Source organism: Fukomys damarensis, unplaced genomic scaffold, assembly GCF_012274545.1.
Source record: "Fukomys damarensis isolate Sample0158 unplaced genomic scaffold, DMR_v1.0_HiC HiC_scaffold_5, whole genome shotgun sequence".
In the NCBI taxonomy this organism is placed as follows: domain Eukaryota; kingdom Metazoa; phylum Chordata; class Mammalia; order Rodentia; family Bathyergidae; genus Fukomys; species Fukomys damarensis.
Genome location: NW_022900917.1, coordinates 40,116,438 through 40,132,512, shown reverse-complemented (window position 1 = coordinate 40,132,512; position 16,075 = coordinate 40,116,438).

Below are 16,075 nucleotides of genomic sequence, written 5' to 3'. Positions count from 1 at the left end.
CATAGGAATAATATTTTTCATGCATGAGGTATTTATTTATGTTGGTTTGAATGGATATAGCAACAATTTGCATGGGCAAATGAGGGGATTTGTTAAAGCATTCATCTCTAGCAAGCATGATAATGAGTGTTTTCTTAGTTATCTTTTTCTCCTTAGTAGACATAGATTCCAATGAAGAAACTCAGTGGATGGCATTAGGAATAAATCATCTTAAATTTCGAGTATATTCATTTCCTGCCATTTTCCTCACAAAATGTGTTCTGACTATTCAGTTCTTCTCTTCTGAAAGTGCCCTTACTGAATCTTCTTGCATCTACAAAGGCACATATATCTTTTCCTTAAAATGTAAGAGCAAAGCCGCCCAAAGAAAGGATTTGAAAGAATAGAAAATGAACTCTTAAAATTAATCTTGAACAGGAGATAGATCAAATGTTTCCAATTTATCTTGGAATTTGACATATGGCCTATTTACAATAAAAGATAATTGGGGTCAAACCCAATGGCCTCGTGGACTCTTGGCCACCCACCTCGCTGCATATAGTCTTCGTCATGGTATTGGAGAACAGGTGCTGTGGAGCGCAACTGGCATTGAACTCAGTTTTTAATCATTTTTTCATAAGAAACAACCATTTTTTAAAATTGTTATATTTCTTAGCCTAAACACTTTGAGAGTTTTATGGAATTGTGACTAGAATAATTCCTAATTGCATTAACATAATTATTTGAATTTAGGTATACCTCCCTAACAGAATCCTTTGATAGGATAGTTGTGGAAGTATTAGGGTTTTGTGAGATATTGTCTAGTAAAATATGTAATTATGATGATAATTTTTTAATTTCATTTATTTTAAAGATGCTATGACATGAATAAATATTTACTGTTTGAAATCCTACTTTTCAGTGAAGATGTCCTAGGGTACCCAGTCCTTCACCCCAGCTCCATAACACAAAATACAAGCAATAACAGCAATAACAGTAATCTGACTTCACCTTTTTCTTATCATTAAATGGGATAGTCAGAGAGTTACTCATAACAGGAAACTTATCTTCTCGTAGAACTTCTACAAATCACAGACATAAGCAAACTGGTAGAGAAGCACCCATAGAGGCATGCAAGTCATGTAGATGTGTGTGTGTGTGTGTGTGCACGTGCGTGGGATGGGGAGAAGGGATAGACAACATTATTTATAGTATCTGTCTTCTTCCTTACTAGAACGACCAGTTGCTGAGGCTTGAAGGACTCCAGCAGTTATCTGGAACCAGTAAACATTAAGGTTCATCAGAAGCTCCGCCCCTTTGAATCAGAATGGCCGGGCTGCCTGTGTCCCTGTGACGATGCTGTCCTCTTCAATTTGCCTTGAGCCGGTTGCAATGGGCACACTGCAGCACGTATACATATTGAGCTCTGAGTATCCTTGACCTCTACAGAGAGGCATGAAGACTTCCAGCAAGTAAATCTTGAAAGAAGAATCTCAAAGAATAGTTTGGATAGGAACACAAAATGTTTCTCATGATTTGGTCAGCCAGTTGCTTTTCCTTTCAATTTGAGTCTACGGAATCCATGCTTAATGTTTAAGGAATTAATGCCATGTAACTTTTATTGAACGTGGATGAAAATGACACTCTGATAAAACTGAACTGCAATCATCCTTTTCTCCACATTTATAATTTTGTTTTTTCAATTCGTGTGTAATGTGTATCTTCTACTAAGATCAGTTTGAGCCACCAGGTGCCCCTCTTGAGGACATGGCAGACATCACTAACCAACCATTGGCAATCTTTCCACAGAGAGTCCTGTCATTCATTCATACTTTTAATCAGTCTACTTCCCCAGGGAGATACTGTCACTGAAGTGCAGATGAGAGATAAGACCTATTTGTCATGGCTAAACCATTTACTCTGCACTGTGCTAGAGAATGGAGGAGACAGGAGTATAAAACTAAGTTCCTTAAAAAGCTTATAATCTATTTAAGTAATAATAAAAACAGATGAGACAATTAAAAAGCCATGCAATCCTTTAAAATTAAATTTAAAATATAATTATGATTTGGGATGTAGCTCAGTGGTACTGTGCTTGCCTAGTGTGTACAAGGCCCTGGGTTTGATCCTCAGCACTGCAAAACAAAACAAATAAACAAACCAAAAAAACCTCTAGAAAAAGAAAGGAATTGTAATTAGAAGAAAGATTTTAATTATCTGGCATATTTAAACAGTGGTAATAGTGTTCTCCTTTTGGTATAATAGTTGCACATTTTATCAGTCCATTTCTTTATAAGCAATTTTTAGTATTTATGTAATACTTGGAGGACATCTCTGTGTCCTCAATATAACACCTTATATACCTGCAACATGATTTTTGTCTCCTAGTTTCTCTGCATTAGCTTCATTCTGGAATTAGTTTGTCCGAAGGATAAGAAATAATAACTTATTCAAATGTTACAGTGTGTTAATAAATTTCAGGAACTCCAGTTGTTTTTGTTCAGTGATGTCTGCGAAGAGCTAATAAGAAGCTGTATTTATAAAAAATGTTCCCTATATCAAATTAATTTGTAGTTTGTGTGAATTTGATCAGAGCCTGGGCACATGGTAGCCAGTACATAAGTATTTGAAAATACTTAGGAAATGTTAGTACTCAAAATAAAGCAATAAGATAAATTCCTTAATTATGTAAGAGAACAAACTGATTTTTTGCAGCATTTTAGAAGCATCTAGATTTTTAAAGTATAATTGCATGAAATCGGAGACTTGCCTTTTGATAGCTCTTTTGATACAGTAATGACTAATCATTGCACTCTTTGGTAAACTGACATTTTCTAGGCCTCATAAAGATCCTATTATAGAGTTATAAATACAATTTCATTAAAAATTTATAATTTATATATTATGCAGATTTATTAACTTCATCTAGTTTGCTTTTTTAAAAAAATCAAAACCCCGTCATGCTTCAGGTGCCAAGAAGAGGCCTTGTATCTTACAGCAGCTCCTTTTGCATTTGCTCCAGTTCCTGACTTACTTGGTGTGTTTACTGATTTCACCTGCCAACGAAGCATCTCTCCATCTGCTGTTTAGAGGGCATTTGTGGTCAAGCTCTGCTTACTTTACGTAGGATGAGGTAGTAGTAAAATCTTGAACGTTAAAGTAAATCAGGCCTGACCCCTGATCTCAGGTTGGCCCTTACTCATTAGATGTACATGTATAGTTAGATAGTGCATTTCCTCATCTATGAAGTGGGAATGGTTTTATGCACCTGAGAAGAGTTATTAAGTCAAAAGTTAGTGTAGTAACTTTTCTAAAAGATTTGGGTTGAATGTGCATATTGGTTACTTTTCCTTTGTTTGTAAGAAAAATAATCCTGGGATATCTGTTGCTCTCCTCTCTTTCTCAGAATTGAGGGGAATCACTAAATCTTGGGAAAGGCACACTAGAGCAATCTTGGAGTTCTCAGCAATAGGACTCCGTGGACATTTTCCTCAACAGCTACATTAATGAAACTCCAACTGTTCTGTGTTCTAAGTTTCATTTACCACAGAGGGGACTCTAGCTCATTTAGGTCTTGATATAAATCAGCTAGCTCTGATCAGAAAGCATGGATTCATATGCTGCAGACACAGCCACTATTCTGTGTGTAAAATGGGGCTCACTCTCTGAGAAGGAAGATTTTTTTGTGAGCCAAGCTGTGAAATGTTTACTATATTCCACCCCAAGGCTCCCTCCTTTCACATATATATGGCATATTTTATTAGAATTAAATTGACTTATTCTAAGCTTTCTCTCACATTTTAAATCAAGGGCAAGCAGAACCTAATTGACCAAAGGCAGAGAGAATTCGGGTAACAGTTAGAAGCAAAGATTGATTTTGAGCATTCCTCTCCCGGGCACTAAAGTCTTAAATCAACTGTTATCCTCTTTCAGAGAAGGGAAAATGTAGCAGTCACAGAACCACATTGTAGACTGTTAGCACTTTGCCAGTTACTAGTATTTTTCATTCTAGTCTTATATATAAAGGGGTTTTGAAACAGATGATCCACTACGAAGTTATGTTCTAAGATGCGTGCTCATTCTCTTAGCACTCAGGAGCCAAGCTTGTATTATAGTGGAAAGTTAGAATCAGACAGGTCATTATTTAAATCTTCAGTACAAATGACAAAATTTTGATTCCAGTCTCTGGCTCATTCACTTGATAGTTGGATTAGAGTCTCTTGAGTCCTGCTGTGTAAATATCTGATGGTATCCTACCTCATAAGCTTGCTATTAGGAATAAACAAAACAATGAATGTGAACTGTCTAGAATATCTCTGCTCAGCATGGAACACTCTCTGATGATGCAAATGTTCAGTCTGTGCTGTGCACTACACTAGATGCAAGCCACAAATGGTTAACAGCTTTTCAACAAAATCCTCATCAATCTCCATTTTAGACCTTTTGCATCTTTTACTTATAAATGGACTGTTCTTAATGTCTTGCAATTGAATATAAAGGACAAATGAAATAAAAATAGAATAGCTTTTTTTCCCATCCTATGTTTTCCCTCCACATGACAGGGAACTAGAGGAGCATTTATTGCTGGAGAGGTCATTTGGAGAGGGAGTGTCTAGGGGAAGAAAATGAACTTGATGTTGTGCAGTTCACCTAAACATATTAATTGAAAGTGAGAGGGAGAGTCAGGTAAGGAATCTGGAAGTTCAAGTCAGGGTTGAACATGGAGGGATTCTTCAACCACAGGGCTTTTATGTGGTAAGCATGGAATTAAAGCCAGCTGTTCTCATGCATGTGCCACTCACTGATTTGGGGACCAGATATCAGAATCAACAACAGCTTAGAGCCAGACTATACTTTGAACAGCAAGAGCCTAGAAAGTCGAAATTACTTGTCCATAGTTATTGACAAGTTGAGAATTAGTATTGCCCCCAAAGTAGCCAGTCATTCAGACAAACATAAAATAGGCATTTGGTTTTTACTAGTGATAAATCTTTTCACAAAGGAAGGTCACTCCAAGGAACAATATAAAAGCAGTGACATTAGTATATAACAAAATGAAGTTCTTCCTGGGATAATTAGTTATAGAAATTGTAACCATACAATACCTTAAACTTTGCTGATCCCAAAATCTAATTCTCATAATTCCATCAGTGGTATCATTTTACATTTCCAGTGAACAATTTTATAGAAGGGAAATATATATATATGATATATACACCTATATTAATATATATCTGTATTAATATATTTCTATATATAACATATATAATATATAATATACAATATATAATACATATCATAATATGTATAATATATATCTCAAGACTTCATTGCTTTTACAAAAAAGCATTAGAAAGCATTTACTGGCATGTTGCAAAATATCATAAATAATTAAAATATATCTACTTATTAAATTATTAGTCTAGATAGTGATACTAGTTGTTATTTCCTCATGCTCATTTGTGAAATTCAATAAGCTCCAGAAGTTAATTGTCATTAATACAAAAAGGAAAAAATATATGTGATTAGTGGGTTGAACATAGAGAAAATGGGTCATTGAATGTGTGTTTTCCTAAAACACAGGAACTCTAATTAATGTCATCATTGGTGAAAAAGGACTTAGAAATACATCAAGATTTTACAAAAACTTCTTTTAGAGCCAATTATTTATAGTCTAATTATGAATTTAAAAGTCTGTGTCTTCTGTGAAAAATGTCAACATGAAAATTAAGCAAAAGAATTCATATATCTTTTAATTTATTAATAGTAATGACTTCAATCAGAACAGAACATGTAGACCATCTTTGACAAACTAGGTACCAAGAAACTATGATGAATTTGCAAATTTTTCTGACTATAGCTGATGTTTATCATTTGGTTGTGAGCATGTACATTTAATCACCCTTAGATTTGAAGTGACCTGCACACCAATAGAATTTGGGTGGAAAGGGACAGCTGACATTTCACATGGTACTGATGGAGCCTAGAGGCATGTCTGTCAAAATTTCACTGGCACATTCATTACCTGAAAGTCTTAGCATGCAGGTTAGGGTTCTGAATTTCTAGCAAGCTCCTAGGAGATGCAAATACAGCTGTTGGAAGAACTACCTTTGAAGAGTATTTGTCCAAAGTTACACAGTAGCTAGTAGAAAAATGAGGCTTAGTATTCTAACTCCCTAATTCTTCTTTTTATTTATTTACTTATATTTTAATATCTGTAGAATAATGGTCAAGAGTATAAACTCCTAAATAGCCTGTATCAAATTTCACCTTCAGCATACACTTTACCTCTTGGTGGCCTTGGGTTAGTCATGTGACCTTTTTTCCTTCTTAGTTTCTTCTTCTTTTTACCATGGAGAAAATAATAATAGAACTTATCTCTTTAGGTGAAATAAAAACAAAATGATTCATGTTATGTAGATTAATGCTAGCACAAAAGAACCATTTAATGAAAATTAGCTTTTGTCATTGTGCTTATGACCACTATGCCATCTTTTTCTGCAACTTAGTACCTCAGTCTAGGAGTTTGTCTGGAAATTATGTTTATTTTCTTAGTTGACAAAATCAGAAGCATACCTAACAATGTGAATCATTTTTGACCTAGGCTATTTCTTTCATATAGTTTTTACATGAGAGTAGGGCAGTATATAATATATTAGAAATTATTTAAAATACTAAAGCATTGTGCTTGCTTCAGCAGCACATATACTAAAATAATAAAGCATGGACTAGTTATTATTTCTACAATCACCTCTATTTACTCAAAACAGAGACTAATTTTGTGTAAAGGCCTTTGTAAAGGTCTTTTTCAGACTTTCAATATAGATTGTGTTTGTAGTTAGAAGAAACTTGACTGTATACAAACTAGAGATAGGTGAGGTGTCAGTCAATTTAAAATAACACATCTAGGGTAGACCAACCCCCCTTCCACCTGGCACAACAGAGGAGCCCAGCTGCATGGGTACCAATACAGAGGTGTTTGTGCTCCCACCCCCACCCCCAGACAAGAGAAAGAAGGCCTCTCTGAGGCTCCTAGATGAAAATAGGAAGAAAAGAGCTAAAGGTGTAGGGAAAGTGGGAAGGTTAGGGGAAAGGTAATAAGGGAAGAGAAAAAAAATGAGAAAATGAAAAAATGGAAATAAAGTGTTTGTAAATGGGGAAGGTAGGAGGGGGTGAAGGGAGGGAAGGGAAAAGGGTAAAAAATGAGAACCAAGACCTGTCATGTAAAGGTACAGGATCCCAACAATGAATGTAACTGTACTGTATACCTAGAATGTACCAAAAAAAAAAAAAAAAAAAAAAAAAAAAAAAAGGAAGAAAGAAAGAAAATTAAAGCCCACTGGAAAAGTGAAGAAAATCTGTGATAAAGGCACACCACATCAAGTTGGTAAGTCGGAAGGACCAGCACCTCACATTGGAACCTGGTCTAACTTCAGGCAAAAGACAACTAGAACCTGCAGTAGAAACTTGCAGAGTTCAACCCAGCAGGAAGACAGAGATCTCAACTTGGGCCTTGAAGCCAAAACTTAGCCTGGACTTCAGAGGACAGCTTCTGGCTTGCTGAGATGAATTAGCTCAGACCAGCACTCTCCTGCCCATGCTATCTAGTTTGTCAACAGAGGCATACCATGAAGGAGGCCATTTCTATGTGTATTTTTTATTTTCAAAGTAATATTTTTCACTTATTGTTAAACATTTAAAAATATTTTTATCTTTGATTTTGCTCTAATTTTTTTCCTTTTTTTTCAGCTTTAATTGAGTTTATTGGTACATTTTAGGGATACAGTACAGTTACACTCACTGTTGGGATCTTGTACCTCTGTCTTGGTTCTCATTTTTTCCCCTTGTCCCTGCCCTCCCGTCATCCCCTCCTCCCCTCCCCATCTACAAACACTTTATTTCCATCTTATCATTTTCTCACATTTTTTTCTTTTCCCTTATTACCCTTCCCCTACCCATCCCACCTTCCCTACACCTTTAGCTCCTTTCTTCCCATTTCTAAATGTCAGTAATCTTATTAGGATCTTATGTATTATTGCAGATTATTCACACCAGAGAAACTATTTGGTATTTACACATGTGTGACTTATTTATTTCACTTAGGCTTATATCTTCAATATGTATCCATTTTCCTATGAATAAATCTATTTTCTTGTTCTTTATGGCTGAGTAGTATTCCATTTTATAGAAAAACCACAACTTCTTTATCCAGTTTCCAACTGATGGGCAAATGGGCTGTTTCCAAGTTTTAGCTATTACAAACTGTGCCGCTCTAAACATGGGTGCACATACATGACTGTGATATGATTCTTTTAGTTCTTTTGGAAAGATGGCTGGGTCAAATGGAATCTCTAAATCCCTGCTCTTTGAGGTATCTCCATATTGATTTCCATAGTGGTTGCACCAGTCTGAGCTCCAGTGGTTCAATCAGTTAGCACGTGATACTTATATAATTTTTTCCTTTTTAATCTTCTTTTTCTTATCCTCTTCTCTCTCTCTCTCTCTCTCCCCATCCCCTCTCATTCTTTCTCCCAACTTGATCTCCATTACTCTCCCTTTTTATTCCTGTTCCTATCCTAGTTCAAATTTATTTTTTTTCTTTTCCCTTTCTTCTCTTTTTCTTTCTCTCAGCTGCCATTAGTTTTTTTTTTCCTCACTGAGTTCATTGGTACATTTTAGTTATACAGTACAGTTACATTCATTATTGGGATCTTGTACCTTTACATAACAGGTCTTGGTTCTCATTTTTCCCCCTTGTCCCTGCCCTCCCTTCACCCCCAGCTGCCATTAGTTTTATAGAAGCTTTTTCTTTTTTTTTTCCTGGTACCGGGGATTGAACTCGGGTCCTTGCACTTGCAAGGTAGACAGTGGAACCACTGAGCTAAATCCCCGGCCAGCTGCCATTAGTTTTAAAGCAAAGTGGTTACAGTCTCTAGCCTCCCTATTGCTGTCATTTTTTCCTGTTTGTGTGTATAATTTTGTTGTCTTATCCTCTTCTCTTTTAACAGCTCCCTAGAGTTTGTGTGATCTTCCTGTGTCCTCTGACCTCACTTCTAATCTTTCTCTATCCTATCTATCCCTCCCTCCCAACTCTTTAAACTACTCTTTAAACTTTTCAATGAAATGGAAAGGGAAGCAATACTTCCAAATTCATTCCTAGAAGCAAGTATTACTTTGATTCTGAAACTAGGGAATGACTCAACCAAAAAACAGAACTACAGGCCAATCTCCCTAATGAACATAAATGTGAAAATCCTCAATAAAATACTGGCAAGCAGAATACAGAAGATCATCAAGAAGATCATACACCCTGACCAAGTTGGATTTATGCCAGGTATGCAAGGATGGTTCAACATATGTAAATCAATAAATATTGTACACTATATTAACAGAATTAAAGACAAAACCATATGATCATCTCAGCAGATGCAGAAAAAGCATTTGACAAAATTCAACACTCATTCATGATAAAAACCCTGCAGAAATTTGGAATAGATGGTCTTTATCTCAACCTGATAAAGGCTATCTATGAAAAACCAATAGCCAATATCTTCTAAATGGTCAAAAATGAAAAAAAAAAACTTTACACTAAAATCAGGAAAGACAAGGGTGTCCACTGTTCAATATCATTCTATAAACATTATCCACAGCAATTGGACAAGACAAAGAAATAAAGGAATAAAGATCTGAAAGGAAGAAGATAAACTGCCACTATTTGCTGATGATATGATATTCTACATAGAAGATCCAAAAAATTCTGCCAAAAGACTACTAGACTTAATTGACAGATTCAATAGAGTAGCTGGATACAAAAATCAATAGCCCTCTTGTACACAAATAACAGACTCACTGAGAGAAATTAGGGAAACAATTCCTTTCACAGTAACATAAAAAAAAAAGAATTATCTAGGAATCAATCTAGCAAAGGAGACAAAAGAACTCTACACCGGAAATTACAGCACTCTGAAAAAAGATAGAATAGGACATAAGAAGATGGAAAGACATCACTTGCTCCTGGGTAGAAAGAAAAACTTCCATTCTAAAATGGTGACGGATCAAAAAATTTGAAAATATTTATTTCTTTCTGACCTTATATACATAAGCTCTAGATAAACATTAAAAGCAAATGCTGAGGTTACTAAAAAAAATTACACATCTATTTCTGGTAACAGTAGATATGAAAGCAATCTTACTATGCATAAACCAAAGCAAAGAAAGACCACATAAAGGTGTCATCAAGCAAGTCTTGGAGAATCAGAATTTCTTTTCTTTTTAAAACACTTGCTTGACTTTGGAATTGGATTTGGATTCAGCCCTCCTGGATTTCTCTGAGTGGCGAGGCAATTAGAGGCACCATACTGCTTTTCATTGTTCCCTGAAGGGAGCGTCTTTCAATAACTTAATTGCACCTATTTGTTTCCCCAGCCACCTAATTTTTATCCATGTCCTTAATTGCTCCTGCCATTGGCACCACATATGCCAGCCCACAGAAACAATGCCAGTATCCTGGTGCTGCAAGATGATACTCCTCCAGGTGGCTTCATGGCAAGAGGAACAAAGGTGAATAAGAAAGTAATTTACTTTTCAAAATCCAGAATGCCAGTTTACTAATGGACAATTAGAACTGTAACTGTCATACAGACTAAAATATGTATCTGTAAGTGTTCTCCTAAAGCAAACATAATGGTTACATGCATATCGATTCTTAATGGTAATTTATAAATTAGAGTCTGTTAAAGTGAGCGTGTAGATTGGTATAGAAGCAAAAGTAAGTTTTATCCAGAGTGTTTCAGGAGGAAAGCATTAGAAGAACAGGGAAAAAAATTTTATGGTGCTAGGGATTGAACTCAGGACCTCATACACATTAGGAAACAGCCCTACCACTAACCTATACTCAGCCCCTAGAACAAGGAAAATTTTATAATTTGAGTATTAATAGCATTAGTAGCCATCCCTAAAATGGGATGAGCCCATTAAGATATTAAAATAGAATGTTATCAGGTACCTGAAATGAAGGGATTGTCATCTAATCATATTTTCAAAGATAACCAGAATGTCATACATGGGGGACTATAGCAATAATATTTTAGCAAATCCAGCTACTTGTTCAAGGATGTAATACCTGCATCATAAAGGTACTAAAGACTAAAATTAATAACTTGAATCAAATTTGGAATAGTGAGCCAACATCATGGACTAAGCCTGAATAGAGATTCAAATCATATATGATGTTATATCTTCAGAAAAAAATCTATTTTACTTTCTATGATGAAATAACAAAAAATGTTAATATTTTCTTTACTGCTTTAGTGCATGCATCATGGTTTTGTAATTTTAATTAGATCAACAAATTTTTTATTGATTTTATAACATAATCCAGAATCTAGACAAGTAGTATTTATTAAAATTAACTTTGAATTTACCCTAACATTTTATTATGTACCTGAAAGACCACATGCAAACATACATTAATAATTTGAATCCATTTGTGAAAATGGTATAGATTTGACTATATTTAAATAGCCAGTATTTTATTCATGATGTTGCTAATGTCTTATTTTCCTAGGCTTATGCTAAGAAGGTTATATTATTGAACATGGATATGATTTTGAGAGGGAAGGTGATGGGAAATATTATAGCTTCACAGTAAAACACACACTAGCAGTCAGAGAACGCACACCTGCAGTTTACCTTAGTATTTCAAGGGTACAAGAGATGATTGACAAGAGAGCCACCAAGATAGTAAAATGATTTTGAATGAGACCGTGTCCTTTGAAACAAATCACTCAAGTTGTGTCAAGCAGCCAGAAGTCAGCACGTTAAAGCGGTAGAACTGAGTCCAGGTTATTTCTCAGTAATCACTTATTCGTGTTTTATCCACCAACATAGGTACTAGGCTGTTTGCAGTGATGCATGACACTTGGTCCTTGCTGTCGACCAGCACACAGTCAATGTAGGAGGTTGTCTAAGCCTTTCAGCAATAAATATTTCTTTAGGACATTGGTCTTAATTTCCTCTTCCGTTTTTATGTAGTTTTATTCCTTCCATTCACCCTAGCCTTCTATTAACCATAGCCTTGACTTTTTGTTTTAATGATGTGCAATCTTTCACTGATTTCATCATCTCTCAAATTTCTCTGGGTACATTTCTGGGTAGGAATTTCTTGTCTAGGTTTCACTCTTACATTTCTTACTTGTTCTCTTTTGTACCCCACCCCCCAGGATACCATTTCTTAGTTATCAATTTTCTCCTACAATTTATTCAGATGGGCCTTGCCTGTGTTTCACTGCAAAGCACATCACATGGAGTCTATAAAGTGTTATAAGCGTTGGGATCAAGGCATGGATAGTGACAATCTGTCATAACTATCACCATAGGTGGCTGTATCCCACAGGGGGAAGCTTTCAGAAGTTATGGTTTTAAAAGATTACTGAATCAATTTCAAGAAAAAAACTGTCAAAAGGGAGCAAGGAAGAGAGACATTAAGATTATTTTGACAGTTGTTTCATAGTAGAATTTTAAGATAAAGATGTTTAAAAATCAAAATTTGCTGTATAAAATGAGCTGTAACATCCTTTCCCTCAATGAACTTAATTAGGAGCTCTCCTAATCTTTGTGGCTTTGGAGTTGGACTTGTTTGAAGGAACAATGTGCTAAGACTGGCTGGCCTTACAGTGAGATAGTGTGTCTGGTTGTATTCAGGAAGTCTGCATTGTGGCATCTTCTGGTGAACTAAGATATCCTTCCAGACTCTGCTCCAGACATGATAAATTATAGTTGCCATTCATGGCTTAGGGAATTGTATTTGGATTTTTCTTTTTTTAATTTAGGATCCTTCAGGATAAGTGCTGCTGATCTGCTGATCACAATGTTTATCAGGATGTCAACCTTGATACATACGTGCCTTTAAAAAAGGGAGGGCAGGGGTAAGGGGAAAAAATGAGAATCAAGACATGTAAGGGTACAAGATCCCAATGATGAATGTAACTGTACTGTATCCCTAAAATGTACCAATAAACTCAATTAAAGCTGAAAAAAAAAAACAGATTAGAGGCAAGGCCTCAAGCAAAGCCACTGAATCACCTTCTGGCAATGAGCCTTGCCTATGTGTATTTCAGTCCGTTCCATAAGTATTTCTGATGTTCAAGAAGGATAAAAACTTCACCTTTGTGTGCTTTCTCCTTAGTGACATCGGGGACAGGGAATTCTGACCACAGAACTATTTTTAACAGTAGTGAAAACAGATCTGGAGTTTGTAAGTCAGGAGGCAGGATCGGGGTGGTGATGTTGAGGCCACCTTCACCCATGGTGTAGATGGGAAAGGAAAGCCAAGATGACAAATGAGGAATGCCTTTGGTGGAAGGGCTTAGAGGTAATGGTTTTTTTGAGGAAAAAGATTTCTTTTTCAAAAGTCTCGCAGGACACATGGTAGTGACATTGAGGATACTGGGAATAAAGCATGATGGAGAGAGAAGATGCAAGAACAATGCTGGTAGGGAGAAAAAAACCCCACAAATTTGAGAAAATGAAAGCTAGGTAGAGGTAATGGGAAATTGGGTAGAAAAAAACATTTTATGTTGTATTTTTTTTTTTGGAAGGAATTTAGCACACTAGAAGAGGAGGAACGGTTAAGGACAAGAGATTAAGGCAGCAACTGAGGAAGGGCAATTGAAGGAAGAAGGTTCTAGAGATAATGGCCTCAAAATACAGCTTGGGGAAGTTTGGATCAGTACACTGCAATTCTTATTTCCTTGTTGAAATGAGTTGAGAGTAACCATTGAGAGTCAGGAGAGTAATTGGTTCGAGACTGTGCAGAGTTCAGCTGTTCCAGCACTGCTTTTCAGTGTGTCTCTTCAGCCCACGCCCCAGCATCAGTGGAGATGGGCCCCTGGCCTGGAGGAGCCGGGATGAAGCTGGGATGAAGGGGTGGTCCCAAGGAGTTGCAGGAAAGCCTGAGAAAAGTCATTGCATGCTAGTAATTTCCCTGAGTTTGTAGAAATGATGATGAGGGAGAGTTGAAGCTTCTAAACTTTCAGGCCTATTAACAACTTGTAAATCTTCTATAATTCTCCACAAAGATGGCCATTGATTCTGAATAATGATTTTTCATCACATCTGACTGCTGAGCAGCTCTTATTTACACTCTCAGAGAAGGTTAGTTTTTGCCTTAAAAGTGATTTATTTTTCATTTTAGTAGAATTCCTTTCTCTTGTATTCAACTCCAGGAAATATGGGGAGAGGTGATATATATTCAGCACACACTGCAAGTAAATCATTAAAACTTGCAAACACAACTTATGGCTGTCAGCTTGCTCATTCTCAATGAATGGCTCTTTGGCAATATACATTTAAACTTGTGACAATGAATACGAAAAATGGTGTTGAACTTTAACTTCTGTCATGCATAGGCAGTAGTTTATTACACCTGGCTACTATTCTTTGTACTTGCTAGGTGCAGCAAAACTGAACTTTTAAAGAAAATAATCTCACTGTGAACTGATGATTTAAATTTCTGAGACAGGATCTCACTCTCCACCAAGGCTGGCCTTGACGCTCCCCATACTCTTGCCTCAGCTTCCTGAGTAGTCATAAGATTTCTAATACTAGAGAGGAAAATGTGGCTTGCAGTGTTTATTTATTCTAATCCTTTATTGCATTAATCAGCTCTAGGAAGTGATTTAATTAATAATGCATGTGAGTTGGTGTCTTAATTACTTTTCTCTTGTTGCTAAGACAAAATACCTGACCCTCAAAGTTAAATGGGGAAAGGTTTATTTAGCTCACAGTTTGTAGTGATTTCAGGGTGGCTTGGCAGGGAGGCATCAGAGGAGAATAGTTCATGGTGTGTGCCTACAAAGTAGCAAAAGCAACAAGGGATGTTAACGGCATCTTTCTGTCCCCTTTACCTTATCCAGACTACTTAGGGTGGGTAGCATGCATGTCCTTAATCCTAGTGCCCTTGAGCCTAGTATTGCACCATTAATCAATTTTAGCCTCACATACTCTAGATCCAGCCAACTCTGAAAAAGCCCCATCTAAGACCACATGAGGCTTTGGGGGGCCATCTAGACACAAGGCATAACAGCTGGTTTAACCTAACGTTGTTAGTCTATTTTAGAATTCGGTCAAGCAATATGTTTTGTTAGATTCTCTTTTTCATTTGGCTGCTGATTTTCCCAAGATAAAGTTAAAATTCACCGAGCCTTTTAAAAATATGTAAAATGGATGTGTAATTCAGTCTACACGCTGGTTGGTAACTTCATGCACTTTTGCAATAAGGATCCAGGGGGGAGAATCTAGAGTTTCTCCTTGGTGCGTGAAGTCCCTGGAGGGAATGAGGTAAGGCTTGAGATCCATGCTTCTGTCTAGACACTAAGCAGGAAAATCGGCTTCACAGTAAAGTACAATGGCTCACTTGTGATTATGTTAGATGTTATAAGAGGTGGCTGATCACACAGATTTTAAAGACTTTTTTTGGTAAATTTTAAATAATTTGTACAGCTTCACTTATTTATATATCATGTGTTTATTGAGTCACCAAGCTGAGAAGACTCTATCACGATGGCTCGCACAAAAATGAGCGAGGCGGCTCCCACCTGCAGGAAAATCAGAGCCTGTGAGGGGAAGCTGACTTGTAAAGAGCACTAAGATTATCCATTAGTACTTTGAAAATATTATTATTATCTACTCACATCTGAATGGATATCCCATTTCTATGCTGGTGTAGCCATTTAAGATTAGAGTGCTTTGGGTTTCTTATATAAGAAAAGCTAATTTAACAAACAAAATAAAAACAGGCAATAGTGTTGTCAGGTGTGGTAGTGACCTTCGGTGCTTTGCAGGCTCTTATTTTCCTGTTTAATGTATTGATTGGAATAATTGGTGAATGCAAAAGATTACATTTATTTTATAGTAAAACAGAAGAAGAAGAAAAGCAAAAGGAGCACAAAAGAAATACTCAAGGAGAAAATGCGTGAAGGAAAAAGGGAAGACACGCCCTGCTAGTAGAGTGGACCATCACCAGAACAAGAATATGGTGGCGGCAAGGTCATTTGCTGCCATCTTGTTACATCATCGCTGATAGTAGTGGACCCAG